The sequence below is a fragment of the Chenopodium album genome, chromosome 23 (assembly GCF_948465745.1).
Source record: "Chenopodium album chromosome 23, dcCheAlbu1.1, whole genome shotgun sequence".
In the NCBI taxonomy this organism is placed as follows: Eukaryota; Viridiplantae; Streptophyta; class Magnoliopsida; order Caryophyllales; family Amaranthaceae; genus Chenopodium; species Chenopodium album.
The window spans coordinates 25572408-25588913 of record NC_137856.1 but is presented as its reverse complement, the minus strand read 5'-3'; the positions used below and the strand labels follow the sequence as shown (position 1 = coordinate 25588913).

The 16506-nt window shown below is 36.4% G+C and overlaps 2 non-coding genes across 2 annotated transcripts; both read left to right on the top strand.

Annotated features, from left to right (window-relative positions):
• Positions 1 to 738: 738 nt before the first annotated feature.
• Positions 739 to 844, top strand: LOC145609778 (small nucleolar RNA R71). The gene has a single exon (XR_014106075.1). It is a non-coding gene; the product is annotated as a small nucleolar RNA R71 (small nucleolar RNA).
• An 11721-nt stretch (positions 845 to 12565) lies between these two features.
• On the top strand, positions 12566 to 12672 carry LOC145609764 (small nucleolar RNA R71). The gene has a single exon (XR_014106065.1). It is a non-coding gene; the product is annotated as a small nucleolar RNA R71 (small nucleolar RNA).
• The last annotated feature ends 3834 nt before the right edge of the window (positions 12673 to 16506 follow it).

Genomic DNA, 16506 nt, shown 5'->3' with positions numbered 1-16506 from the left:
GAAAGTGAGTAATTAATCACTTAATTACTCTCATTATTATTTCTTATTGCTAATATCATGATGAGGATTATTATTTTATTTGATTAACGCTATTATTGTTAGATTGCTTCCAATATTAATGTTTGTTCTATTATTATTATAATCACCATATTGCATGTTTAAAGGGAAAATGTAATTGAATATCACGCTTAATAAGTTAATTTGGACGACCGGTTTAGGTTCCTTTTTAATCTTGTTATTTAATCAAGTGATCACAATATATTAGAATTATATGTTGCATTAATATTCAACCAATTTAGCTTAATAATAGTTTGGAGCAAATTGAATCTTTGTTTGCATGCCTTTGAGATCGCAGGAATACTTTTCACAATAAGAATCGAGTAGAGGCCAATACGGGCAAATGTGACTCCATGACTCACTTCGTACCATCATCCCCGATCCTCCTTTCGTAGTTCCGAACCATATGGAGTTAGTAATCTCATGGACTATGAATGGGGTGTAACCTTCACGGGTCAATCGTTGTTGCCTATCGTTGTCCCTTAATTGTGGTTGCCTTTTATGATCCGTGAACGGTTTACAAGTTCCTTAAAAACTTGTTGGCGGCTCCCTACTTTCCTTGTCCCTAATCGTGTCCCTAATCGTATATGTCAATTCCCACTTCCTATGAGTGCCAAGCATATTCACAACATGCTTTTACGTAGGCGCACTTCAAACGACGCCTACACTTGGTATGTTGGAATTCCGTGGTGAGGACACTCTCTTTGATACTCCTTGAATCTTTCCCATGCTTCATAGAGACTGTCATTTGGCTTTTGCTTGAATCCTTGAATTAAAGCCCTTGTCTCCGCCGTCTTCTTTTGAGGGTAGAAACGGGACAAGAAAGCTTTTGTGACATCATCCCATGTTCTTAAAGAATTGGGCTTCACTTATTTGTCTAGCCATTCCAAAGATCTTCCTATGAGAGGGAAGGGGAACAACTTGAGGCAGATAAACACTTGAGAAACTCCATTGATTTTGATTGTGTTGCAATATTTTTCAAACTCCTTAAGATGGTTCAATGGGCTCTCATTCTCAGCCCCACTATATTGTCTCCTCTCAATTAAGGTGATTATGGCCGGCCGAATTTCAAAGTCGTTTGCCGGTGTTGTAGGTGGAGCTATGCCGCTCTCAAACCTATATGCACCGGGCACTCCAAGCTCCTTCAAGGCAACTCTCGAATTTTCTCCCATGACTTGCTCTTGTTCAATCTCTTTTTTCCTTGAAGAACTATAATCCAATGAATTGTTTGCTACTCTCCTCCTTGAGAAAGTTCTCTCAATCTCCGGATCAAAGGGAACAATTGAACGATCTCGGGACCTATGCATACAAAACTCAAAAAAACTATTAGTAGCACGGCTACAAGTGTAGCCTAAAGAGTAAAATCTTTTTGTATTTTGCAAATAAAGTGGAATAGACTCAACAACAATATACACTCAAGACACCATTCCCCGGCAACAGCGCCATTTTAATGAGCGCGGAAACGGTAGGTAGATGGGCTACCTCCCCACCCAATCAAACAATATTTACAACTCAATAAACCCCTATGGAAATACAGTATTAAGTCGAGGTCGAACCTTAAGGAATGGAAATTGAATGTATATTGTCTAATGTTAAGCTACTCCGAAGTCAAATGCGGGGTTTATGGTAAGAACTAGAGCTAAAGCTAATCAATGCAATGAACTTGTATAAAATCAATATACGTAGTTTTTAAATGCATATGAAGTTATTAAGGTGCAATATATTTATTCTTGTGCATATGGAGCTGTGCAAAACAAATTTTTGGGATGGAAATTCAAGGAGCAAAGTAGTAATGTTTTTTTTTAAAAAAAACTCTTATATTTAACTTGCAAAATACCATTTCTTGTCCTTAATAGAAGAAGCTCATGACTGTAGTTCTGTCATTATTGATCATTGTTTGAAAGTTTATTTAGATATGGCATACTTGAGTTGCTTAGGTAAATGTCATTTGAGAGGCTATTCGAAAAGGGGTTTTCTTTTTGCTATGAATAGCCGATTATTGCCTACTCATAAATTGAATTCTCTGAACATATCTCGGAACACAAGATAATTAAAACAAGATTAATGAGGATCAAGTTTCGAAAAAAGAAAAGGTACTCATGTAAAACAAAAGGGAATAAAGAGCTTAGTAATATCAAAACAAGTGCGAAAAAACTACTTTTTTTTTTAAAAAAAAAAAAAGAAAAAAAAACCTACAACAAAATGGAAACGAGAAAGGCAAGATTACAAATAATTAACCATTGGACTTTTAAGCAAAAATAAAAAATAAAAAAAAGACATCCAATAATGTTTTAACTGATAATTTACTACTATTCACTATTGACAGGCTAAAGTCGTAGTCACCTAATCAAAAGTAATTACCTAAGTCCTCTAACTAAAGTAGATAGGGAAGTAGGGTCGAATCCACAGGGAAACAAGTCTTTCTATTCCTAATTAATTATTATAATCTAAATTATTAAAGTAACCAAGAGTTGTTGTGATTAAAGATTATACTACGAAGAATATGAGCAAGGAAAATAAAGTAGGGAGAAAACAAATATTAAAGGGCCTAGGGCATAGGTTCACCAATAAATAATATTTCAGGGTAAAACATAATAATCAACCATCAATGTATCAATTAATCAGATCATAAAGGGCTTTCGCTTCGTACTACAATCACAAAGTTAATTTACCGGTATTTTCATCTCTCGAATCTCGACTTAACCATTTATAAATTAACCTGCCTATTAAAACTAGGCCTAAATATCAATTCTCATCTCTCGAATCTCGAATCAATATTGCTAAACTCATACAATTAAACCAGCGCTAATCTAGTTGCAGAGCATTAAATCAATCAATAGGAAATTAATCTAGCATTGACAATTAACAATAATAAATTACCCCTTCATATAATTTATGGATCCCCACAAACCCTAGAAAAAAAACTACTCGGACATAATAAAATCTAAACTAAATAAAGCGATTAAAATAAGCATGATTAAAAGCATAAGTGCAAAGGATAAATCACCTGTCGATGCAAAATTGTCATACTACGGTCGAATTCAAGAAATATGGAAGCTTGATTATTATAACTTCACGGTTGCACTTTTCAAGTGTAAGTGGGTTGATAATATCAGGCGTAATGTCAAGTATGATGACTTTACTCTTGTAGATCTTGGCCACTTGAATGATAGTGCGGAACCGTTCATCCTAGCATCTCAAGCTAAGCAAGTGTTCTTTGTAACTGACCCAGTCGATTCAAAATGGTTCATTGTGCTAGCTGGGAAAAGAAGAATCCTAGGCATTGGAGATGTTGAGGATGAGGAAGAATACGATGCGTTTGATGATTCAGCACCTTTCACTGTTCCTAGACCTATTGCATCAAATGACATAGACGACCAAACAAGTTATATGCGGTCAGACCGCAACGAAGGAATGTTAGAGTGAGGTACTACAACAGTTAATTTGAGATTGTAAGCATTTAAAAGTATTATTTAATCATAAGTTAAGTTATTTTATTAATAGTTTTGGGAAAAATGAATAAAATTGTTAACTAAGTTGCTAAATTTTTACAAGTTCTTGCCTATTTTATATGCTAACATGTACTAAACTTAGTTGCCTATTTTTACAAGTCAATTTGATGAAAATAGAATAAAAATGATCTATATGTGAACTTACTTGCCTATTTTATATGCTAACATGTAGTATGACCTATATGTCAACATTTTTATCTTTTATGGGACTAATATCGTTTATGTTTGTAATGACAGGTTTTTATAACTCATGGAGGACGATCATGACCCACTAGTAGAGGATTTGGAGGATGATGACGATGGCTATGATGGTGAGGATGAGGACAAGGACGAGCCATATGATGTCAACAAGGAGACTGATTTGGGTGATCCAGAAGATCAGGAACAAGATGCTTTTGAGCGCAGGCTTGTAGAATTTGAATTGTCAGCTGAACGTGCGCCTCCTATTGATTCTACAATTGTTGAGGTCGTTGGTGAGAACACTACTCCTCAAACTGATAGCCAAAGACATGAGCAATTGAACACAGGTGGTGGAGGGGGGTTAAAGGCTCCTGCTAAGAGAAAGGGTAGGGGTCCGACAACAAGTTTTAGGAAGCTAAACGGTCCCATGGCCTGGAGTATGACAAAAGAGGACGACCTACTGGCAAATGGCTTCGGAATTATGCAAACCAAGTTGGCATGTGTGCGCACAAAATCCCATTACACTTGGTTGGCGGCAAGTACCTCCAGGCTTGATTCAAACATTTTGGGATGATACCAGGGCAAGTGTTTTGTTTAAATGCACATTTACACAATTACAAACACTTTCACTTAATAGTTGTTAGTGATTTTAACATAATAATTGCTTGTATTTGTGATTGCAGAAGCTGTTTAATATTCCAAATGATCCCGAGAAGAGAAGGGTGTTTGATTCTTTAATAGCGGAGAGATTCAGAGGCTTCAAGACCCATTTGAACAATGGATGGATCTATAAGAAGAAGAAACACAAGAAGAAAGCTTCCAAGGGGAAGGGTAGTGAAGGTGGAAATGAGGAAGTTGTTGAGGAACAAGAACCACCGTGGAAAATATGGCCAAGCGTGACGGAGGACGAGTGGAAGAATTTGTTATTCAAAAAACAAGACCCAAAGCAATTGTAAGAACTAGTAAATCTAATGAGAATTGTATAATATATTGACTCTTTTTGCAGTAATGATTCTAACATTTGTATTTATGTAGGAACTTCGAGAGCAAAACAAGGCAAATGCATTGCAGAAGGAGTACCTCCATAAGACGGGGGCCAAGACATTTGGTGAATGGAGGCCTACTTGGTTGAAGGTGGGTATATACCCTACTTTGCTGCCTGGGTCATCCAAAGAACCCTCCGACTCCATGATCACTACGTTAGTTAGTCGTGCTGGTGATTTCATTTGTTCTCTACATTCCTTTGATAATGCGTAATGGGCAAGGTAGATGTCATTTAGGCCTTATTTAGGCCATTTAGTACCAAAATGCGTCCTAAAACTTAGTAAGTTGCTTTTTTATGTGATTTCAAAGCTTAGCCACCTAAAACTAAGTATAATTGACATGTTATGAGAAATAACTAGCTCATTAGTTAAAAAATGTAGGAAATGGGCAAGGTAGAAGTCATTTAGGCCTTATTTAGGCCATTTAGTACCAAAATGCGTCCTAAAACTTTGTAAGTTGCTTTTTTATGTGATTTCAAAGCTGAGCCACCTAAAACTAAGTATAATTGACATGTTATGAGAAAGAATTAGCTCATTAGTTAAAATCGCCTCGTTGGTTACAGATGATCCAACAATGCCTTGCCACGGTTACTTACAAATCCTTGATCAATGGTACTACCTCGGACACCTTTAAACCACAATGTGGTCTTCGCCAACGAGACCCTATCTCTCTGTACCTTTTCCTTTTCTACATGGATATTTTCTCTCGCATGTTACATTTAGAACAGGATTTGAAGCAATTTCAGGGAATTAAGCTGTCTAGAACGAGCCCTTTGATCTCGCATTTATTCTTTGCGGATGATGCTCTTATCTTCTTTCGGCCATCGACTGCTTCTTATTCTAATATCATGCATATCATTCAGCGATTTACTAAGATTTCTGGGGAGGAGCTAAATTTCTCAAAATCCTTGATTAAGTTTAGCCCGAATATCTAGCCCTCTTCTCAGGCAGAATTCAAATTAATATTCCAAATGAAGTAGGTATAGGTGTTCGATCATCATCTGGGGGCTCCAATTGATTTCATTGGCATAAAGAAGGACCACTTCCAATTCATCATTGACAAAATTATGGGTCGTATTAATTGCTTAAATATTGTTCGACTCTCCCAACCTCAGAAGTTTATTTTCACTAACTCTATCCTGGGGGCAATGGCGTCGCATGTTCTCGCTTGCTATGAGCTCCCAGTCACTATTACTGGGAAAATTGACTCCTTATTAATGCGCTTCTTCTGGGCGCATTCCGAAAATAAAGGAATGCATTGGGTACGGAAGGATATCATGCATCTTCCTCGCGGCCTGGGTGGCTTGGGCATTCGCTGCTTGTCAACCCTAAACAAGGCTTTACTCATGAAACAGGTTTGGAGACTCTTTTCCAACCCGCAACTTCTAGTTTCCAAAGCTTTTGGTGCTCGGACGACCTTTCTTTCCAATAACCCTTACACATGACCTATTTTCTCTGGTCGTCATTCTTATGGTCTTAGGGGGTTATTAAAGGCGGACGACCTCTTAAAACAGGGTTGTATCTGGAAAATAGGTAATGGTCGGTCTACTCTCGCTGGTTCGGCCAAATGGGTCAATGGTCGCGTACCTGAGTTTAAACCTGGAATTCCACTGGCCAATTCTGCAGCTCATTCTGTTAGTTTTTTCATCCATCCTCAGTCTTCGGGGTGGGATTCGACTACAGTTCTCGACTGGTTTGTGCTTAAGGATGCTTCGGCGATCCTTGCTTTGGAAGCTCCAGATTCCTCTCATGATGATTTTCGTTTCTGGGCTAGTTCCCCTTCGGGATGGTACTCGGTGAAAACGGGCTATACAATGCTTCAGCAACAACTTTCTCCAGCGGTCTCTCATTCTTCTTCGGATTCCTTCTGAAAAGTGCTCTGGTCTCTCCAGCTACAGCCTAAATGGAAGTTGTTCCTATGGAAATTGCTTCATCGAGCTCTAACAGTTAAGGTGGAACTCCATCATAGGGGGGTTCCGGTACAGGATGTGTCATGTGACCTATGTCATTCAGAACTGGAGGATTTACAACTTCTCTTTAGAATGTGCATTAACGCACGCCCAGTTTGGAGGGGTGGATGCCTTGGTATCCGCTCAGAATTTAACGGAGACCTTTCTCTTTCGAATTGGATCCAAGAATATATCCGACTTTTTATTAGTTAGGATGGGCCTTCTAGTGCCCGCTTAGGCACCTTCGTTGGCATGCTTTGGAGTTTATGGTTATGTCGTAACTCTAGAATCTTTAGGGATTCTTCTGCTGCCAGGCCCTTTGATTCACAGTTTGCGGAGGTAATGGACGCTCATGCGGTCTTTGTATCTTCGGCAGATTCGGATACCTCCCTAAATACTGCGGGAGGTGATGTTAGCGCCTCTCCTCCGCCTGGGTTTTACACAGCTCAGCTTGGCCTTAGTAACCATGGGGATTCGTTACTTTCACTACAAATTGATGGTGCTTGGTTTTAGGACTCTCTTCATGCTGGGATGGGCTGGTGCTTGGATAATAATGACCCGTTAGATGATCGTATAATTGGCGGTAGTAATTTCGAGGTCTGTACTTCAGCTTTACACGTAGAGGCTTTGGCGTGCTTGTACGGCCTCCAATGGGCTTCTCATCGTCGACTTAATTCTATCACGGTTTTTTCGGATTCACATAATCTTGTTACCCTTCTTCGGGGGGGATGGGCATGGAAATGTGGATTACCTTTGGCTTATCCGCAAGATTCAATTACTAGGTTCTTCCTTTTAGTATTGTAGTGTTCATAAGGCAAATCGTCATCGCGTTCATCGAGCTCACCAGATTGCGGGGGAAGCGGCAGTTCATTTTATTCGCTTTAGTATTAGTATGTAATCTGTTTATATCCTTTGTCAAAAAAAAAAAAAAAAAAAAAAAAAACATCAAAAGTTACGTCAATACTAGAAAGTAAAAAACTAAAGTCAACTCCTAACATAAACTCTCAAATTCCACTAGAGCTAAAAAACTCAAGAAAAGCCTACGTACTACCCCCTTTTATAATTAACAAAGCTATTAGGCTTTCCACAATAAAGGCCCAAACAAACCGACAAAGCAACATTCAAGTCGCATACTCGCTCGATCGGGCGTTGGGCTGCCCGATCGGGCCCGCTTCCTTCACGTCCAAGCTGCTGACTTTGGTTCCGGGCTTTTTTTTACTTTGGGCCCAAGCTTAAGCCTAATCTTTGATTACTCTATTTGGACCAACACTTTGATGGGTAGCTTGTAAAGTTAATCCTTTCCCAAATCGAACCCTTAATCAACGAACTAATTTATTTAGCACGGCCTTGAGCTTCAAAAATACGGTCATGAAATACGATCAAACTCCAGTATCTTCGTAGTGGTTTAATAAGCTCGGGAATTGTCATAAATCTGCAAATTCCTACAAAATAATACCAACTCTACAAAAACACTATAAAACGTATATTAGTAATAAAAATAGCTCCGTATAGCTCAAATATGCATATAAATGACCGTGGGACGGGAGATAAAAATATCTATAATATAGACTCATCAACTGTTCACAAGGAAAAGCAGTAAAATAGTTCTTTTTTTTGTTGTGTTTTTATAGACAAAAAAAAAAAAGTCACTTAACTCCTAAATTTTGGCTATAAAGACCTTATAACTATCATGTAGATACATTGATTATTACATGATAATGAAACAAATATTATTACCATTTCAATTTTAATTATTAACATTTTGGTAATTATTTATCTTATTTTAAAAAATTGTTCACATACGGATACATTCTAATATGGTATGAATCACTTATATACATCACCAATAGCTTCAAAAGTCCCTTAACACTTAAATGTTTCCTCGGTGAGCGTGCAACATGTCAAGCAATGTAACTCTTCATACAATTAAAATCAATAAATATAATTCAAGGTAAATCTGACAAACATGTATCAAAGTCAACCAATCAAATCCATCTAACTACCAATCTTCCCTAACAATTGTCAAATAGAGCAAACCACAAGAGCATATAAAATTCAAGACTAGTGCTCACACACTCAACTCTCATTTATGTGGCGAGTAAAAGGTGTACTCGATCGCTCTCCAACCACCCCTTTATGTGAACAATGCCCTCCCAAACTCACAACACTCGTGTGTTTAAAAAGACATACACTCAACCTAATAGTCGACTCGAAATTTGTCAAGTCATAACTTGCATTGATAAGCAACACTTTCACATCTACACAACTCTATGCACAAGGTCAGAAGGTCTTTAAAGCTTGTAATGTAAGGCTACGGTAAAGGGTAGGATAAATTTGGAGAAATGTGAGAGAAAAGATATGCTAAAAGGGAGCCAAATCCTAATAAACCCATGATCAAAAATAAATAATGATCATACACATCTCCAACATAACCAACTTCAACAATAATCCACCAAATATAACTCCAAACATAATAATCAAACCCAACACTTACAAAATTCACTCCCAAAAATATAATAATAATGAGCTAGAGTGAATAAACAAACTTTGAACTTATATAACTTCAAATATTTTCATTGAAACTCAACTTTTTTCCTTTCTTTTCTTTTGATCAACCTTCACTTAGAACATTTGAACATTAATCAATTTTTTCTTTTGCTCTTTTTTTTTTCTTTTTCATTAGATGTTCACTTTCTTTTTTTCAAATATCTCACTTTTTTTAAAACTTCTTCTTTTTTTTCTTTTTCATCACACTTTTATTTTTCAAGAATATTCAACTTTTAAACTCATCAAAACAAAAATATGATCAAGAACAAATTACTTCTCAAAACCCACCCAAATTGTGCAAATAATGTGCTTACTACAAACTCCCTCACTTCACTCACTAATTGCTTCCTCAAGCCAAGCTTGGGACTAGTAATTAATGGGGAAAATAAGGCTTGTAATGTGGCTAATAAACAACAAAAAGTCAAGGCAACAACATGGGTAGCAAGAAGGGAACAAATGTATCTAAACAAATCTGAAGGCTACCTAAAAGAATGAACGCCTTCGTCCTCCACAATGTGCATAATAGTGAGCTATGAAATACTACTCATAGTTGCAAACCAATACTCAAATTCATTGACATACCAGGAACTAAACACACATTCCTAACCAAATCAACTAGTCAAGCACTATATTCACAAGTAGTTGGACAAAATTGACGCATGTTAAGGTTCCAAGGCAATCAAACATCAAATCATGATCAACTAATCCTCAATATTAATCATCATATATCAAGAATCAAAACAATTTCAAAAAATTTTCATCAAGGGGCATAGGGAAGCATGATTCATAATTTATTGTAACGTATTTTTGGAATTTTTTTTATTTTTTTCAATTTTTTTTTGTATTTTTTCATATAGGAAAGCATAAAACTATACTAGAAAGCAATAAATATATGCTAAGAAAGCATTAAAATCTAAACTAAGCACAGTACACCAAAGAAAAATTAAAAGAAAGGGAAAGAAAGAGTACCTATATATAAGAAATCCCCCCCAAGCTAAATCAGACAATGTCCTCATTGGCTTAAAGGGAAGCTTGTAATCCAAGTGACTACCCCTCATCATCAAACTCGTATCTACCACCATCCCAAACATTGCAATGCATCACCTTGGTACAATTTTGGACAAAATAGAAACAAAGTGTTAGTAAAAGAAAAGACAAAAACAAGTCAGGTCCACTATTTTGCTCATAACTTTTTTTATACAAATTATAATGACGTGATTCTAATTGCATTGGAAAGTAGAGTTGAAGAGCTTTCCAATGATAGGTCACACACAAAATTTCGTCAAGAAACGCAAAAGTTATGGCTGTTTGAAGTTGGCCAGTTTTGCTGCTGCGCCCTCGCGCCTGACCGGGCCCGTCTCCCAAGTCCGAACTGACGTCTTTTCATTACTTGCTGCACGAAATTTGCCTTTGGCCTCGATTTTCTTCGTTTTTCCACAAGATTGAGCATCTATCACCCGATCGGGTAGGACTTTCACTACGGCCTCAAACTCTACAACTTGTTTCTCTTTCTCCACTTGTTCATCCTCAAACCCAAGTCCTAAACAATTTAGAGCTCTTTTTATAGCATCCACATCATCTTTCCACGTATTAGTTTTTCCTGCGGAAGATTCAACCACATCAACACTATAGCACTTTTCCTCTAACATAAGGCTTTTAGGGACATTATTTAGATTAAAAGTAATATTATCATCCCCTACACATAATGTAAGTTTACCACCTTTCACATCTATTATTGCCCCTGCAGTATGAAGAAATGGTCTACCCAAAATAATCGGAATTTGCAAATCTTCCTTCATATCAAGAACAACAAAATCAACAGGTATATAATATTTACCTACTCTAACAGGAACATCCTCTAAAAAACCTAAAGGATATTTAACAAAACGGTCGGCCATTTGCAGAGTAATATTAGTAGATTTTAATTTACCCATATTTAATTTAGAGCTCACAGATAATGGCATAACACTTACATTAGCACCCAAATCACATAAAGCTTTATCAATCATCAGATTACCAATATGACATGGAATAGAAAAACTACCCGGATCTTTTAGTTTAGGTGGAGATTTATTCTGTAAAATAGCACTACATTCTGCAGTAAAAGCAACTGTCTCTACCTCACTAATAGATCTTTTTCTAGTTAAAATTTCTTTCATAAATTTAGAATATGCAGGAACTTGAGTAATTAAATCTGTGAAAGGAACCGTTACCTGCAAATTCTTCACAATCTCCAGAAACTTACCAAATTGCTTATCCAACTTACTCTTTAAATGTCTATTAGGAAAATGGAAGTTTAATAGCTGGACCCTGCACATCTCCACTCTTATCCTGGGGTTTACCCTGCAAAGAATTATCAGAATTATTAGTACTTTCCTATAGCCCTGCAGGACTAGTAACAACATCATTTGGTATAACGGAATCAGGATTAGCAATTTTTGTTATAACAGGTTCATAAACTTTGGGCATAGGAGGCCCATCATAGTGTGAACCACTCCTCAAGGTAATTGCATTCACATATTCTGTAGGTTGTACTGGCTGTGATGGTAGGGCCCCCTGCTGGCGAGTTTGCAATGTAGAGGAAAGTTGCGCAATCTGAGTATCTATCATTTTATTATGTGCTATCAATTAGTCAATTTGCGCATCTCTACTATGCATCTGCTTCTGCATAGTACCTAACATCGTTTTGATTTCTGATAGGTCAGAATCAAATGGAGGAGTAACAACCTGTTGTGGTCTCTGATGTGGAGGTTGGTAGTACCTCTGCTGTGGTTGTTGTACCTGTGGTGGGGGGTTAGGCACATTCGTACTATTGTACGACATATTTTGGTTATTCAACCCTGCATTATAGGTGTTAGAGTATGGACTAATTTGCTTATATGCCTGAAAAGCATTAACCTTTTCAAGTGAACTCCTACAATTCTGCGCCCAATGACCTACAAGACCACAATTTTCACAAAATATTACAGGGTTAGTACCAATAGCAGAAACATTAGCAACAGAAGATGAATTAGAATTATTAATATTGTCTAATTTCTGGCTAATAGAAGTCAATTGTGCTTGCAAAAAGGATATAGAATCGACTTGATGTTTTCCCTTATTTGCAAATCCTCTGGGATTCCCATATTGGGAATTATTAATAGCCATCTCTTCGACAACATTGCTCGATATAGTCACATCCAAATTCATAAATCTTCCGTTAGCTGCAGAGTCCAAAACCATTCTTGAATTATATCTAAGCCCATTGTAGAAAGCTTGGATTATCTGCCACTGTTCTAGTTTATGATGGGGACATTCTCTCTGCAAATCCTTAAATCTTTCCCAAGCTTCATATAAAGATTCATCCGCTTTTTGGGAAAAATTTAGGATTGAACTCCTTAACAAAGCTGTCCTCTCTGCAGGGTAATATTTATTATAGAAATTCAAAACAAGAGTATCCCACTCAGTAATACCAGGTGCAGTTCTATTCAATCCATTATACCATAATTTAGCTTTACCAAACAAAGAAAAAGGAAAAAGAATCTCCCTAATTTGGTCTTGTGTGACCCCAGCTTGCCTAATGGTGTTGCAATATTGACAGAAATCTGCAATATGAAGATTTGGGTCTTCACCCTTAGCTCCGCTAAATTGCTTTCTTTCAATCATAGTTTTAATCTGGGTGTAGACACCCATTTGTGTCTCCCCAAAACCAAACCCAGTGATGAATACCTTTCACGTCAAAACATAATCGAATGAGGTAAAAGTGTGAAAAGTCAAGTGTTGCGGTTAGTTTTTATTAAAATCCTTCTTTCTGTTTTCGAAAACCATTGCTATTTTATGAAAACGTCCAATTCAGTTTATTTTGGTCCATGATAAGGGTCCAATGATGGTGTAGTTGGATGGGGCTTGAAAAGACCTTTCCAACGATATATTATAAGCCCAATTCCGATTAATAATGAGGAAGTTATGGCCAAAATACTAAACTGGGCCCAAACCGGATTTTACCTACGACCCAATGATCATGAGGAGGGTCCAAAGGTTTAATCCTATTCCTAAACTAATTAGGATTGATTAGAATCTTCTATAAGTTTCTAAAATATCTTAATTATCCTTTTTTGAAAAGATAAGATCATAGAATTTGATTTGAATATAAACTTTCCTTCTTTAAAAACTTTCCTAATTCTATTCGAATTTAAACATGTTCAAAGATATTCAGATATTATTTTCGTGCCTCATATTTTTATCCAAATTTTATATGGTTGGATAGATCTTGAAATTATCTTTCCAATGATATATCATAATAATGAATCCGAGCTATAACGGAAAAGATATGAAAGATATACGAAACTCTATCCAAAACTGACACCGTCCCACTATTTCGTCCATATCTTTTTATCTACAAAAGATTTTAATCTGATTCTAATTGCATTAGAAAGTAGACTTCAAGATCTTTCCAACGACATATTATATGACTTATTTGGACTTCTGGATCAAAAGATATGATTAAAACAAAATCCGCAAAAAACTGTCTTGTCGCGAAACGACAGGCTTGTCGCCTCGCGACAGACTCTGTCGCCTGGCGACAAGATAAATCTTTGGCGACAAGTTCGGTTTGATTAGCGATAGAGTGGAGTTTTATTCCTCTTCAAATTCTATGATTTTCCGGACTGTTTTCTTATAAATAGGGTCCGAACCTCTGTTTTTATTCATCAATTCTCAATCAACTTTCATCAACAATCAATTCTCTCAATCAACTTTCATAATCAATTATCAATTCTCATCAATTCTTCCTTAGTTCTTTCTCCCTCTTTTTCTAACCAACCTTTTTACAAAATAAAATATTCCGCATTCACAACACTTAGAATATCTTAGCCAAGTTCGAAGTTGCCTTCGCCCTAGACGTGAAAGGTTTGATATTTTCTGAGGGTTTGGTCCAAAACTAGTCAAAACTTTATTTAATTTGATTTCAATTTAATTCTTTAATTCTTTAATTATTGTTTATTATTTTCATTGAACTTTACTAACTTGTGTATTTTGTTATTAGAAAGAGGTACGAGGCTTCAAAGTATGTAATCTTATTACTCTCTTTCAATGTAGAAAGCATGCTTATCATTGTTTAATATTCCTAGTATCATGTTAGGATGTTATTTTATTGCTTTCTAGTATCATATTTAGGATGCCTTTACTCTTTCTAATATCATGTTAGTACCATGTTAGGTTTAAAGCTTCGATCTTTATCGTTTAGTGACATGCTAGGGTTTGTTGTTAATCTTGTTAGTATCATGCCTAGGATCTTGCTATTATTATTAAGCTTTATTATGCCTTATCATGATATTATCATCGTTATTGATTTATTATGTTGCTTGATATATTTTTTATTGTTATTGCTTGATCACGCCTTTTATGCAGATAAAGGAAATTTGTACTTGAAATCACGCTTAATAAGATAATTAATAATTTGGTTTAGGCTAATGTGATTTTAACTCAAGTGATCGCCAATAATAGTTTATTTGTGCATTAATATTCAACCAACATAGATAAACAGGTTAGGTTCAATATAATGTTTGTATGTTATTCGAAAAGCGCACATGAATACGAGCAGAACAAAGTAGAGGCCTATTTTATAGGGCGGGTCCTTTCTTTTGTAGATTGGATTCGTACCCTCATCCCCGGACCCTATTTGGTTCAAGACCTTATGGAGTAGTTGATGGTCCTTTTGGATTGTCTTTTGGGTTTACAAGTTCCTAAAACTTGTTGGCGACTCTTTTTGCTCTTTGTCTTTCCCTTTGGAACGCCACCGTACTTTAGTGTATGATCACAGTGGGGTTCAAGTTTGGGGTTATCATAATGCTTGAAATATTCCCTACACTGGGGTTTGATCTCGAATTGTACTCCCTCGAGATTTTCTATAGAAGAAAGATGTGGAAAATCCGTCAGGGACGGCTGCAAATAATCGCTAAGCTTGCGAGGTGGAGGTGGTGGCGGTGGATTCATGCTTGATTCTTGATCTGTACTAAACAAACAAAAATGTGAGAAATTGTCTCAAAGAACTTGCGTTCTCTGAGACGAGAAAACAAAATAAAAATAAAATAAAAAAATAATAATCTAGACTACAAAGATAATCAAAAATAAAAATAAAATTGTTTCCCCGGCAACGGCGCCAAATTTTGACAGGCTAAAGTCGTAGTCACCTAATCAAAAGTAATTACCTAAGTCCTCTAACTAAAGTAGATAGGGAAGTAGGGTCGAATCCACAGGGAAACAAGTCTTTCTATTCCTAATTAATTATTATAATCTAACTTATTAAAGTAACCAAGAGTTGTTGTGATTAAAGATTATACTACAAAGAATATGAGCAAGGAAAATAAAGTAGGGAGAAAACAAATATTAAAAGGCCTAGGGCATAGGTTCACCAATAAATAATATTTCAGGGTAAAACATAATAATCAACCATCAATGTATCAATTAATCAGATCATAAAGGGCTTTCGCTACATATTACAATCACAGAGTTAATTTACCGGCACTACTACAAAATTGGCCAAAGAGACCAAAAATAATAGACCGGTTTAGTACGTAAGCGGTCTCTTTGTTCCAAGAGACCATTTACCATTAAAAACTGGTCTCAAAACAAATTCAAAAGACCAGTTTTTAAAGATAACCGGTCTCTTGGGGTATTTTAGAATATTCTTACATTTTAATTAAAATAGTTTGAGACCATTTATTTTACAAAACCGGTCTCTAGGTGATTTTTTTTTTTAAAAAAAAATTAAAAAATGGCAAAGACCAGTGGAAAGTAATAACCGGTCTCTACTTTTCCTAATTCTAAACCCCCAAAATCCCTAAAATAATTTAATTTCACTTTCTCTACTGCTCCAAATTTTTGCTTTTCCCTTGGCTTATACTCTACCTACGTCGATCAAACTCCTTCCCTTAGCTTGACACCGCGCTAAGCTACCTCCTTCTCCACTTGCCGGCGTACCTCCGTCCACCTCCACCTAAAGGCTGCCGACGCGACTGCACTCAAATTCAATCCTTGACTGCACTCCATAATTGCATTCAATTCACTCCATTAATTGTTACACCACCGTTCCATTGCAATCAAACTCCATCGTTCGCACTCCATCTTCCAGCACACGGTAGCAACCGCAATTCCACCACTGAAGTTGGATTTTTCATTCAATTGTTGAAGCTTGAGAATTCTGCAATTGTAGGATTAAAACCCTAACTTTGGAGAAGG